This window comes from Aureococcus anophagefferens (assembly GCF_000186865.1).
Source record: "Aureococcus anophagefferens unplaced genomic scaffold AURANscaffold_30, whole genome shotgun sequence".
Classification (NCBI taxonomy): domain Eukaryota; class Pelagophyceae; order Pelagomonadales; family Pelagomonadaceae; genus Aureococcus; species Aureococcus anophagefferens.
Window position 1 is genome coordinate 423070 of NW_008705589.1, and position 2247 is coordinate 425316.

A 2247-nucleotide genomic window follows, 5' to 3' on the forward strand; every position below is an offset into this window, starting at 1 on the left:
TTGAATTCGGGTTGAATATTTGATCTCCACACAGGCCGAGTCCCGCCGCAGGTCTTCGACAAGGACGACGTCGCCGCGGGTCACGTCGCCTGGGTCGCCACCGGCGCCCCCCCCCGCCCCCCCCGCCCCCCCGCCGCCGCCGCCGCCGCTGCCGCCGCCCGGGCGCGAGCGATGGCCCGCAATGCACGCGCGCTCAGGTCGCCGCCGCCGCGAACGCGCGGGCCAAGGTCTTCGGGCTCCCGCGCGCGGACGAGCTCCGGTGCAAGCAGATCGCGGGCAAGGTCGTCCCCGCCATCGCGACAACGACGGCCGTCGTCAGCGGCCTCGCCGTGTTCGAGGCTGCGAAGATCCTCGCCGGGCTCGGCGGCGACGTCGCGCGGCTCCGGTCGACGTTCGTGCACCTCGGCGCGCCGCTCTGGGGCCAGGCCGAGCCGGGGCCCGTAAACGAGTGGCGCCTGCCGGGTGGCGGCACGGCGACCGAGTGGACGGTCCCCGCGGTCCGCCTCGCCGCGGCCGACACCGTTGTCGACCTCGTCGCCAAGCTCGAGGTCGACCTCTTCCCGGGCGCCAGCGTCCGCTCCCTCGTGGTCCGAGATGAGAGCGAGACGCTCCTCTACCTGCGCGCGCTCCACGACGGCGACGAGGGCGCGCGGTCCTGGACCGTACGGGAGCGGCTCCGTGTGCTCGACGCGGCGCCGGCGGCCGGCCACCTCGACCTCTTGGTCACCGGCGACGACGGCGAGGGGGGGGAACTCGACGTCCCCCCCGTGAGAGTCCATATCGCCCTGGCCTGAGTAACGCTCGCGAGGCTGGCCCGTGCAACCGTCCTGGATCCGCCGCGTCACGGCGCGCCCGGCGGAAAACCCACTGGGGTGCTGGGTGCTGTTTCCGTCCACCTGGCCATTCGTAGCTCCCACTGGCGCGAGCTCAGCTAAAGGAAGCAGGGTACTGCCTCCGAGGCCGCCCGGGGTATCCGAAGTGAAGTTTCGTGAGGCGGATCAATTCCAAACAAAACGAGTGCTGAGAATCGACTCGCGATCGTTCGGGCTCTAGAGCTCGAAAGGAGACACAAACTAGGTCCAAAAACACGCGTTAATAACGCGCTATAAACGCCATAATAAACGTGGCCCAGGAACCCGCGTAATTTACGAAATAACGCGGTACATTTTTTTTTTTACTCAACTTTTTTTTCTAGTCTAAATCGACGCCGTTTGCATCTCGGACCCCTTGAGGGGAAATGGCAGTGTTCCTGACTTAGACTGAAAATGAAAAAGTGAGATGGGGCTGCTGAGCAGCCCTGATTCCCAACAGGAGAGGGTTACTCTATACTGTCTTAAAGTGGAATAGAAAGAGAGAAAGGGAAGGAAATTGGGAAAAGGAGGAAGGACCCCCATACTAAAGTGGGGACCTCAGTCTCATGAAGATATGAGACTGCCAGGTAGGGAGAAAAGGGAGAATAAGCACAGTGGGGCAGATACAGGAGAATCTTCCTCCTGAGCTCCCCCTATTTGCCAAACTGCTATAGATTTTCTCACATATACTTGTTGTCGGACTCGGGAAGTTCAACATCGGACAGGCATGCAACTGCTTCGGCTAACTTAAATTCAGATGCACCATTATCAGCATGAACTCCATACTTAATCATGAACCAACCAAGGGGTCAGGGCAGTAGTGTGTACGCCGCCAGTGAGCAGTATGACTTGCACGGTGCAAACTGTGGGTTCTCCACACCTATGCGCAAGTCATGACACGCTGCACTGATTGTTTTGATGATCTCTTTATCGTCGACTGGTCGATCGCGCATACCTAGTAGGGTCGTAAACTGTTGGCTCAAGTGAGTGCCCAACAGCTTAGTGAATCCATCAGCAGGATTAATCTTGCCTGGAATCCACGCTGGACGCACGATACCCTCATTCTGATAATCGCGAATGCGAAAGTCTCGCAGTGACACAAACTTCGACTTGGGAGTAGTTAGTGGATGGTTCGCAGTAGACAAGGCTGCTTGATTATCCACTAACAGTGGAATACTAGCAAGAGGTCCAAAAATTTCCTCACTGCTTGCAAAAATGTTGTGAAACCACTTGCATTCATCTGCGCAAGTAGCAGCTGCTATCAGCTCAGCTTGCATGGTAGATGCTGCGGTGAGTGTTTGTCTTTTTGTGTGCCAAGACACAAGATTGCCAAATACATACACGCAGAATCCCGACGTAGATCTGAGTTCTCCATCCGTGCTATCAGCCCAATGGC